This window comes from Citrus clementina, unplaced genomic scaffold (genome assembly GCF_000493195.1).
Source record: "Citrus clementina cultivar Clemenules unplaced genomic scaffold, Citrus_clementina_v1.0 scaffold_4, whole genome shotgun sequence".
NCBI lineage: Eukaryota > Viridiplantae > Streptophyta > Magnoliopsida > Sapindales > Rutaceae > Citrus > Citrus x clementina.
This window is the reverse complement of record NW_006262274.1, coordinates 9,012,221-9,024,855: the sequence shown is the minus strand read 5'-3', so window position 1 is coordinate 9,024,855 and position 12,635 is coordinate 9,012,221.

The following is a 12,635-nucleotide window of genomic DNA, read 5'->3' as shown; positions in this document are numbered from 1 at the left end:
TAATTTAGCTTAAAAAAGTTAATTTTTTTTGTTAGCCAATTACAAAGACTTTTTACCTAAATTTGATCATTTTTTAGTCTAGTTCAATTGTAATCACTTCTCATTTCATGTTTTTGGTATCTTGTTCAATGTTGGATCAAGTTGCAAAAATAGAATCATGCTATTCATACAAACCATTGACATCACATACACACCAAAATAAAACTATAGAAGCAAAAGGATTCTACAACAAAACCAAAAATAAGGCATGCAAGACAACAGATGCTACAACTAATATAAACCGCCTACATGACTTAGAGGGATATGCTTCCACTTGGCAAATCCAGGACATTGCGAAAGCTGTATACAACTCTCTCAGGGATGACTCTTCCTATAATGCACAAATTATGGCAATGACTGTAAGCAGAAGTAAATGCGTAAAAGACAATAGTTGTTAGTTCAGGACTTTTAGTAACTCAAATACAATAGACGAAAATATTATTTTATTACTTATTGGTGTGACAAGAGAAATCTAAGACAATTAGTAATATGCATTGAGAACTAGTTTGATGAATATTGATATTGATATCTTGTCTCCAAGATCCCATCAATCTTTTTTTTTTTCAAAATTTAATTAGATATTTTGCCACTCAACTTCTCCCACCAACCATTTTACAATGGTTGGCCATTCTAAATGGGGTCTCTAGTAAATTAGACTACTTAAATAACTTATTTTGATTAAGAGTTTTGATAGATGAAATGTGATAACTGTATCTTAATTGCTTTATTTTTTGTCTTTAACTCTTTGCTTCCAGGGCTTAAATACTTACCACAAATCATAAACTTCACAATCACAGCAACATCATATGCCTAATTCTAATAATCTAGTAGCTAAATTACAAAGGAAAAAAAAAAAAACTTGATTTGCACCCTTGTCTCGTCCTCAATCACAGAAAAAAATTTAAACTTTTCTGAATAACACAGAATAAGTAATTTTGTTGAAAAAAATTATGTTCAAATAAATAGCAGAATTATTGGAATTTGAAGCTTGCCATGATAGATGCACAAGAGGACAAAATTAAACCAGATCGCGTGGTGGTGTCACGTGGTGGGGCAGTGCTGGTGTCACGGGTTGTGTCAAGCAGCGAAGGCAGACGTGTACTGGTGTTGCACGGTGAAGGCAGATCATGTCGTTGTGAGGTTGGTGTCACACGACGAAGGTAGATCGCATCGTGGTGGAGCTGCTGTTGTGCGTTAATGGTGTAGCTGGTCGCACTGAGATAGAGCCTATCATGGTGGAGCTGGTCGCGCCAAGGTGGAGCACGTTATGGTGGAGCCGCTGTTGTGCAGTCGTGGTGGAACTGATCGTGTCGTGGAGTGCGTTGAGGTCAAGTTGCTTTTGCATGATCGTGACGGGGCTGCTGTCACGTGGCAGTGGCAGTGTGGAATTAATGTCGTTTGTTGACGCAGACTAGTGGCTGCGTGGATTAGCGCTGTGGAGAATCTGGAGATGGCAATGAGAATGAGAGAAAGAAATCGAATTTATTTTTTTTTCTCTCAAAACAGAATTAAACCTGACTCTTACACGGATTTGACCGCATCATAAATACTTTTGACTATATTGTAATACGAGTAGTTACCAAACATTACCCGCATTATTATGCGGGAAATGAAATTTTTTTCTCTCAAAACCGAACTAAACCCCTATAAACCAGAATCTACACAGGCTTAGTTTACGCGGGTTTGACCGCATTATAAGTACTTTTGACTATATTATAATACAATGAGAAATAGTTATCAAACATGATATTGTAATACTTTAATACTAAGAGGAATCCTAATACTGTATAATGAAGGCTGCCAAACATGCCCTATATATTATAGTACATGTGCATAAAATGACACATTGAAAGATTTCACATTTCAAAAATTACTTACAAATACTCATTCTTAATCTAGGAATATTCAAATTTTGTAATTACTTAGTAGGACTTCTGTAGCAACTAAAGTGCTTTGTGAATTCCAAAACCTTCAGTCACTCTCAAGATCTTAAACCAAGATCAACAAGATGCTTGTAAAGATGATTCAGAATGAAGAATTAACAATCAATTGATCAAGAACCAAATGATGATTATTCAAAAGAATATAAAGAACAAAACAACAAATACAAAGAATCAAAGTATCAAAGAACAAATTGATTTACGTAATTCAGCTAATTTTCACTAGCTTACATCCATGGGAGGAACAAATTGGCCAGCTTTATTAATTGATCTTCAAGATGAGTACAGAGATTTTCCAGAGCACTTATCAAGGAACTCAGAACTAACTTTTTGCATAGCCTTCATTCTATTTATATCATTTATCGTAACACTTATCAAGGAACTCAGAAGGCTTTCTTTAAGCACATGCATTTCATGTACTTTATTAAACCACATAACACTCCTTTATATCGTTTTGAACAATCTGAACATTGCACGACTTAAAACACAGTCCATTAGTGTCATATCAACTGAATCAATAGAGCACCAAAACACACAAGCTCCATGTCGTTTCGAAGGCATTTGAATTGCCTCACTAGTTAACAACTTCACATATCATAAAGCGATTAAAGAGCCTCAGTCACTCATCAGGGACTTACCGTACGTATTACATATACCAATCATAAAGGAAAGGCCACACATATTGAAAGGCTCCACAAAAACATAAAGTTTCCTACTAAGCGAGTAGCGATTGTCACTTTCAAACTTTCCCACGTAATATCCTACACATGGCACTTTGCATTATGAGTAACACTTTGTTCTATGTGTGTCACTTCATGACCCCTATGAGAAGTAAGGCGCGCAAGGAACATCTACGAAGCTTAAGTAAAGGTTGTTATAAGTTATAAATACATTGCAGCAACATATGCAATCTTGTGATTCAAGTTGCAGCTAATTTTATTAAAAAGGTTTATGATTAAGCAACCTTTGGGCTCTTGTGTGAGGTGCCTTAGAGAGATATTATAGAGAGAGAAACTTGTATTTCATTCTTTATAATCAAATCTACAAAATCTTGTAAATCTCCATTGAATTAGGCCCTATTTGATGTTCAAGTTGGCTAGTTGTAGTTTAAAAGGTATAGCATTAAAGTGTTTAGTAAACGTAGCTATTACGACTTAAAAGCTAAGTTAATTTGATCAACCACTTATATGATGAAAAACCTATTATTTTTGTCAAAATTATTATTTAAAAGTCATATTTACTACACATGAATTATTATAACAGTCGCAATTTAAAAATTACGGCACCTCAATATAAAACCTAGTCTTAATCAAGAAGTTGATTGAGTTCTTCCCTGTGGTTGTAGGTCATTGAGAACTCAACCATGTAATCTTGCGTGTCTCTGTTGGTTCTTTGATTCATTTTACTGTTCAATTGATTCATGTGTGTTGTTCTAAGAGTGCTTGATAGATTTAGGTTATTGAATTGATTAATTTGATTGAGATTCATTTTAGTTTGCATCTTGTTTGATCTTTGCCAAGATCTTGGGTAGTAGCTGGGGTTGTTTTGTTAATTTTGCATTTTAGTTTCTACAAAAGGTCTATATTGATATAGCCTAAGGATTGCTGAAGAAATTAATGTAGTCAACGATACAATAAGCCCACCATTTAATATAAAAAAATGTTATTATTATTTTTATAATTGAAGATAAAAAGAGTAAAGTTTGAGTTTATAAAACTTCAAATGTGCTCGAGAGAACAGTTGGAAGATCCAAATCCCCTGAAATTGAATTAAAATTTTTGAATCAAGCGCCCTAATCTAAACTTTTGGGTCCGCCTTATATATTTATATATAAGGCAAAATAGTTTGTTTTCGAAGATTTGAATTGCATAAAGATTTAATATGCATTAAAATAAATAACCATATTTATCACCATATTTATCCTTATGTAATAAATTTTTACGTACTTTAGTATTATGTCATGCTCTTCAATTAGTATGATTTCCTTGTGAAGTAAAGGCCAAAATACACAACAAATGAAAAAAATTAAAAGGATAAAATAAAAATAAAAAGACTTCAATTTTTATGCTGTAATTGAGGCTTTTAAAATTGTTTGTTTAATACCCATGAAATTCGCATAACCTGCTTACTGAAGAGGTAGATTGATCATTTGATGGAAGCTGAGCTATTCCCAACCCTAATATAAGAGAATGACATGAATGATGGGATGTTCTACATGGTTCCTTTAAACTATACTTAATAAAATGATTGACATGTCATGCAACTCCAGTTTGTACCATTTGTAGCAATTTGTACTCAGCATCACTTTCATCAACGTAGTTATGCTCACTATCATTGTCATTTTCTGGGAATTCCATATCTATAACACACATATATAATAAGATTATCATTATTTGAAAAGAAAAAAAAATAAAAATAAATCTAACACAACTCAAAACCAAATAAAATAAAAATATCCCAATTGGTTCAAAATAATATTCTTAATATAAGAACATAAATAAAATAAGTTAAAGCAAATAATAGTCTTGAATATAAGAACATACCATAAAATAAAACTAGAAAGTGTCTTTCATGAACTTTAACCACTCAATTTGAACATCGCGATTCTTAATTGCAATAAACATATCCCTATTCTCCTTCTTAAGAAAAATTTTAGTGGCATTAAGATACAACTCACTTTTTATCTCAATTTCAGGCATATTATGTAACACTTCCATTACTTCTGCAATGCTAGAACCATTTTCACCATTTCTTATAATTATAGATGGCCTAGTCTCTACCACCTGACATAAATGATTCAATTGTTTAGACAATCTAATTGCAGCTCCATCTTGCTTTCAAATTGATAATTTTCTTTTCCTTCCATTATCATGTGTAGGTTCTATAGGAGTACAATTATCAATGTCAATCTCAATATTCTCTAATCAATCAAAATTATTTGGCTCAATATTGACATTCTCCTCTTGAAAATATATATTATTATCTTTGCCAGCATATTCATTAGATGGTCCACCCTTACCATCATTTGGTACAAAACCCATAGATGGCACCCATGATCCTTCCCCTATAACAACAACATATTTGAACAAAATTTCTCGTTGGTCAACATTTCTCAAGCCTTTAGAACGAAATTTAATTGCTTTAGGAATCTCCCACAATAATGCAAAAGGATTATATATTAAAAATATGTCTATGCTCATCCCAAAATTTGTAAAATAAAAAAGGTTAGAAATTTGCACCTTCAATTTTGTCTCCCACCGTTCATCGTTAGCAGTAATTGATTGTTTTACAGGATCCCATCCTAAACCAATTTCATTTCTTAGCAAATCTGTTTGAAGTTGCCAATCTTTTTTTAAGATGTCCCACTTGTTTTTCAATTGTTGTTGTTCATAATCTCTAAATTTGCACCTTCAATTTTGCCTCCCACCATTCATCACTAGCAGTAATTGTTTGTTTTACAGGATCCCATCCTAAATAAGTTTCATTTCTTAGCAAGTTTGTCCAAAGTTGCCAATCTTTTTTTAAGATGTCCCACTTGTTTTTCAATTGTTTTGTTCATAATCTCTAATTGAATAAAACTTAGCAATAAGATTTTCCACCGAATCCTAGTAAAGTGACCATTTGGTCGATTCCCAATAATGTTTCATTCATGCATATTTTAACAAAAGCTTCAGTGATGACATCATCCCAATATGCCTTTGATTTTTTTTCTTTTCTTCTGTAGCAATTGTCATTCTAGACAAAGGATATCTAATATTATTATATAAAAAAATAATTCACAAATAAAGCAAAGATGAAATGAATTTCAAATATAAAATGATAATTGGCATGTATTGTTGAATAATACAATAAAAAAAAAGCTGAAATAGTAGCAAATTGTGCTAATAATTTATAAGAAATAATATAATAAAAAGAAAGATAAAACAATAGCAAGTGTGGCAATAATTTATATTGAATAATATAATAAAAGAAAGATGAGTGGTGGCAATAAACATATTGAATATTATAATAAAATGATTGTTCATGGGTTTTAAATACGTTTCAAGTGCATGATCAATTAATTGTTTACAAAGAAATCATAACTAAAATCATATTACAGGTAAGGTGATATATATACATGTGGTGACAGAAAATATGACATTGTTCTGTGATTTCCTTGCATGCAATGTCTCACATGGAAAATGTATATAGAAGGTAATGATCAACTAGTTATGAAATCCACTGCAAAGTTGCACCTACATATGAACTGATTAAAGCATTAACCAATAATTGTTAGGAGTTCACTTGGAAACAAAGACCAAATTTAAAAGAAACATGAAACAGTCCCAAATGGTGGCAATAAACATATTGAATAATCTAATTAAAACAAAGATGAAAAAGCAGTAGGAAGCATTACTTGGTACGCTCCTCACCAAAAGTGTTAGCTATGATTATGAGTTTTCTCTCAATTTTTGGGTATGTGTAGGGTTTTGCATAATTAAAAAGCCAGCTGTTTTATTGAAAAAAAGAAAAAAAAGTGAAGTGGCGGTAATATGTTTATATGGCAGCAACAATTTTTATTGGGTAAGTTTTGTATATAATAGGGTAGTATATAATTAATGAAATATTTTAAGGGTATTCTTGATATTATATATTTTTTTGGAAAAAGATCTCTAACCTCTACTCCCAAATTGCTAGTAGAGCTAAATTAGCATATTTAAGCCTAAAAATCTCTACTAAAAAATAACCAAACACCAAAAAAATTAAAAAAAAGTGCTTATGGGATTAAATAAGCATTTATGGCCACTAGATAAGGCATACCAAACAGGCACGGTTGGATGGCCTTTTGGTTGGTTTCTTCTTGGGTTTTGAAATGGAAATTTACAATGGAAGATTTATTACTTAGAGAGAAAGAAGAGGAAGAAGTGGAGGCTTCCATGCAAGAGAAATGTGCCTCTGACTTGGCTATATTCTAGTTGTCCATAGTCGTCGATCGCCCTAATACTAGGTCTTAATATCCAAGAGGATACATAGTAGACTTCTTTTACTAGTGATAAGCCCAAAACACACACTGCTCTTCTTGGCCTAATAAGAGGGCATCATACCTTTCAAGGAAATCTTTTCTTTGCATCTCTTGACCAAATAACCTAGTTTTGAGAACACAGACTTTCTAGTCTTCTATAATATTTTTGTTATGGAAGATATGTTTCAACGGCGACCATTAAGTATACTTTATTATAGAAGGGTCTAGGAAACTCCTTTTGGAAGTATTAGCTCTGATACCAAAATAAAAGAAAGAAAATTCAAAGGATGATTTTATTACTGTAAAAGAGAATACAAGATTTCACCCAAGGATTCTTACTACAACAAAAAGACTTCAAGACTTGATGATCAAACACACTACTAGGTGTCCCTTTTACAGGCACTAAGGGAATCTCCTTTTACTATGTACATCATTACATCTTATCCTAAAAGAATCTATTTTATGACTCATCACTACTTTATGTTACATCACACAGTACATCCTTATCTCTAACGAATCTACTTTACAACTCAATACATGTAACACCACACACTTATCACTTATTTATTAGTCATGAACAAGCCATTATAACAGTTATATCCTGCTCTTCTTTTATGATCCAGTCTCGTAGTGCCAATATTCCTTTAGGATAGGCAAAATTGGTTAGGGTAAGTCAGATGACTTATTTAATGGTTATAAGTGCTTATTTAATCATATAAGCTCTTATCATAATTATTGTTATTGTTTGGTTGTTTTTCTAATAGAACTTTTGAAGTTTAAATAAGCTATTTTGCCTCTACTAGCAAAAACTCAAATTTTGGGCTTTTGGGAGTAGAGGTTTAAAAGCTTTTTTTAAATGTTAAAATATTTAAAATATTATCTACTTATTTAACAATCTTATTTTATTCTTTTTATAACATAACTTTAAAAACTTTACCTATTAAAGTAATTTAAAATTTTTTTAATAAAAACTCTTATTTACAACCAAACAACTAAAGTTTTTTGGGTAAAAGCTCTACTTATAAAAGTTCTACTAACAAAAACTCTACTTAAATAAGCTCTACTTGAAAAGCTATATCAAATGGATTAATCTTTAAAAACTCTACTAAAAAGTAATCAAATAATAAAAAAAAATTTAAAAAGAGCATATGAAATTAAAACAAGCACTTATAACTATTAGATAAGTCATGCCAAATAACTACTTAATTTATAACACTTCTAGTCCAAACTATTTACAACGAATTAATTATTCACATTCACGATAAGTAACACCCCTAAGTTTGCAATTCTTTGGAAAAACATACATCAATTTGCAATTAGGCATTCACTTAGCCGCATTTGATTCCCCAAACTTACAATGGAATCTTCACAAAATCCTCTTCAATATGGTTCGTGCATTAGTTTTCTTCTCAATTGAATGATAGAACACTCAGTTGGTACTTCTCTTATATCATACAGCCAACACTCAGTTGGTACTTCTCTTGTATCATACAGCCGGCTACCATAACTATAAAAATGGTAAATTACAAAAATGAGAATCATTTAACAATTTACGCTACTAAAACCCAAACTGAGAAATATTTGCCGTGGTTTGTAGCTTAAGGACTAGAATTGCCTTAACTGCCGTTAATATTGGCAAATAAAATGTAATTGCGGTGTCAAACTAGCTGGATCCTTATGTAATATATGTGAAGATATATGTACAATTGTATTTAATATAAAATTGAATCTCAAACTCTGATTAACTACTTGTATACTGTCCAAAATCTATTATAAAATCGGGACATCTTGTTAAATTAATTTTTTTAAAAAATTTACCAAAACTAAAATTAGCATTTAAATTCATGAAATTACTTACAAACGTCTCAAAAAAAAATCTCAAATGACCCCTACATGTTTATGAAGTGTGCAGCACAAGATTATTCCTCTCTGATTAAAAATTGAAAGATAGTGCTTTCAATCATAATTTTAGATTTTTTGTAATTTGAATATCAAAGAACTAGATTTTCTTTTATACCTTCTTTTAGAAAGTAATAACGGAGGAGTTTTTCCCTAAAAATAAAATAAAATCATGGATGAGTTAGCATTTTTGAACAATTGCCAAAAATAAAATTCAATAATTAATTGAATTTGGCATCGAGATTTACCTTTACTAATTTTTCCTAAAGAAAAAAAATGTATTTTACTTTCTCGTGGTAGAAATTAATCTAGCATATGTGAAATATATTTACTTTTAATATTCTTATAACAATTTTTACGTAAATCATTATCGTGTCATACTCTTTAACATTATTACCATGTACAATATAACCTGCTTATTGGAGAGGCAGATTAATCATTTGATGGAAGCTGAGCTACTCCCAACAATACTAAAATCTTATTATAACTTCCAAGTGTTGTGCAAATTTTAATGTACTCGCAAGCGCACGAATCGATTGTAGTATAGATTAATGGTGACGAGTGTCGATCCCACGAGGAGGTGGATTTTAATTATATGTAGAATTAATTTTGTAAATGGGTGGTTGAAATTGTGGTGGAAGTGATTTAAATTATCCTAAAATTGGAATTGAGATTCTAAAATTGGAATTGCAATGGCGAGAATAAATTGAAGAGAATTCTATTAAAATGACGTACTTGGGTATCTGGATCCGTATCAACATGCATCATGGGCTAAATAATCCTTATTAATGCCAATTAAATCATGAGGGGGGAATCCACACCTCATGAACCACGCTCTAATCAATATGGTGCTAAGGGCTTATCGTGCCAAATAATAATAATCTTGTACTAGAGGGCCGGTGAAACCAAGGCGGTACTAGACAAGATTAGTATTATTTGTTGACGAGAAGTCAAAACATCCATAAAAACTAAATTTACCAAATAAAGCTCATGACACATGTTGAGACTTCACCTTCAACCCAAGCTTGAAAGAAAATTAGCCACTCATAATTGAACTAGGGGTAAAATGGGAATTTATTAAAATACGAAGAAAATACAAGATGGAGAGGGAATTATAGAAAATGGAGTCCAAAAATGGATTCAGAGATATCAAATTAGGGGGGGGGGGAGGCCCCCTTTTTATAGATACATGGAGTAAATCATGGCCATCGGATTAAAAACAGTTTGGACGCTCAGGATTGCGCCACGTCATTAGTCAACAGTCCACGGTTTGACCACGTGGATGAATAGTAACACGGTTTGACTCGGATGAACAATAACGCGGTTTGGTTGAAAATAATCCTGTGTGATGCATGTACCGTACACGAGATTTTTCATCCACTGATATGCTGCCACGTCACCATCAACAGTACATAAGAATTTTAGCCCAACAGGATCGTGACACCTCATCAGTCAATGCCACATCATCGATCTGTCTATGTGAATAGTGTTGTGAACAGTAACGAAGTTAGTACCGTACACGTGAATAGTACCGTACATATGAATAGTGCCATTTTTCCTTTTATGCTCCTCCTAAAGTTTTCGACCGTCCTGAGTTCAAAAGTGATGTCCGTTTTGCCGTCTGATCTCTCCTTTATTGTGAAATGACTATAATGCCCCTAAAATACATAAAATACTTAATTAAAATAAAACACATGCAATTAAATCACAAGAATGTTAAATACATAAAAGTAAGGGTTGTTAGTAAGACTTGAAATGTAAAATGACGGTTTTCTCCTTTATAAATATGCATTTTCTAACACTCAACACACCCGCCAACCAGCTTATTGCTAGTCCCTAGCAAATAAAGCGAAAACAAAATTCAAATTCAAAATATTTTTTTTTTATTAGAAACACTCGTATTTATTCCGTTAGATTAATGATAGCAATCAAATAAAAGTATAAGCATTATCTCCAGTCTAAAGCAACATCACACCCACATCAACCATCCACATGAATCAGCCCAGTAGACTTTGTCATAACTACTTTCAAGAATGACATGTCAAACCCCAAAATCTCATTGGAAGTAGTGACACTCTCACAAAGAAATTAAAACCAATAAAAATAGTCATTCCAATGAATGGTAATTGAGAGAGAAAATAATAAAGAAGTGATATCACATGCTCTCACTAAGATGAAATAAATATGCCCTCAGCTTATAAATAATACGAACTCAAGTCAAACAAAAATGCTAGTCAACCCACTTTATTTATCTTCTTTTTTTTATTATTATGCATCACTACATCTTTTTAGCCCATATAACTAGCTTCTACTTCAAACTATAGTTCCCTAAAATCAAGAAGGACTTTTATTAGGACGAAACGTAGGCTAGGGACATGACTAACAAAGAAGGAAAATAAGGAAAACAAAGTGTATGTTTGAGAAAAATGCAGAGATTTTTTTTTTTTTTTGGAAGTTGCAAGGTGGATTTCACCTATTATTTTTATTTATTTATTTTTTTGAAACAAAAACTTTTGTTTTTTTTTTTTTGCATAACTTTACTGAACAACATAATTATTTACATTTTCTCAAACATAAATAGGTGATGAAACTTATAAGACATTGGGTAATACTCCAAATCGGAGTGGGTCAAGATGATAAGCTGACAAAGAAAAATGTTTTTTTTTTTTTTAGGGGCAAAAGGGTTAACTATGGATATTTGATAAAAGGGATGGCTAGAAAGGCTCAAACGGATCAAAGATGGCCTTTCCATCGTCTTTTAGGGCTCTAAATAATCTTCCATATCTACTAGTTAGATGAGCCTCCAAATGTAGCAACACACTCTTTTTTCTTTTTTTTTTATTTTACAATTTTTTTTAAGGGTTAACTCAAAAGCAATTTAGAGATCGTGTGTAAAATAATAAACTGCTAAGCTGTATAAAGAGTGGACAAAAGGGTTATTCTCCAAGAAAAATAATAGGCTCAAAAACTCACTTGGTACTTATTATGACATGTTCATTCCTTCAAGCAACTCACATTTGTCTCCGACATCAACATGTAAAGTAGCAAACATAGCGTAACATCACTTAAGACCAAAGATAATACAAATACTAAAATTTGAAATTAATCATGTCATCCAATGTTAAAACAAATCACACAATTTTTTTTTAAACAACATTCTACCCCCCAACCTATTCTAAACATGAAAGGAAAATATGCATGCAGAAATGTGAAAATGATGCATAAAAACTAATTAGAAAAGTTACACGTAAAATGATAGAAAACAAAAATGATTTTTTTTTAAGAAGATGCATTTCTAGAGGAACTACACTCCATATTCAGCCATCTTTGACTCAAAAGTTGGAAAATGTATATTTATAGAGGAGAAATTAAAAAGAAGAAAAATAAACATAAACAAATAATAAAGAAAAAGAAAATGTCTGAATTTTTTTTTTAAGTTTTTTTTTTTAATTTTTTTTAAAACGATGAAGATGCGTTTCTAGAGTCACTACACTCCATATTCAGCCATCTTCAACACAAAAAGTTAGCAACAGTTAGTTTCTACAACAAAAAATTAGTAAAAACTTAACTAAAATTCTACAATTGTCGATTATTCCCTCCCCCCAACCAGAACGAAACATTGTCCTCAATGTTTGAAATGAAAGAAGTAGAGTTTAGAAGACATCACCTGGGTGGTGCAACACAGAAAATAATATTTACAAGTGGAGAGTTAAATCTAATTTGTACTTCTTACTGCGGCTACTGTTACCATCATT